A 208-nucleotide genomic window follows, 5' to 3' on the forward strand; every position below is an offset into this window, starting at 1 on the left:
ATGTCTCCGGTTGATCGGGACTAAGTTCTTGGGGTTCCGACATAATGGAGCTTTGCGACAGACTCAGAGATAAGTCTACACACTCTGGGGTTCGCGGCGACGGAAGTTCACCGCGTTCGTATTGCAATTGCCTTATTAATCGGACTCTTAAGACTGGGATAATTCCCTGTATCGAAAGATTCCTGCGACGAAGTTCGATTTCTAGTTC

Source organism: Cephus cinctus, unplaced genomic scaffold (assembly GCF_000341935.2).
Source record: "Cephus cinctus unplaced genomic scaffold, Ccin1 Ccin1_scaffold0155, whole genome shotgun sequence".
In the NCBI taxonomy this organism is placed as follows: Eukaryota; Metazoa; Arthropoda; class Insecta; order Hymenoptera; family Cephidae; genus Cephus; species Cephus cinctus.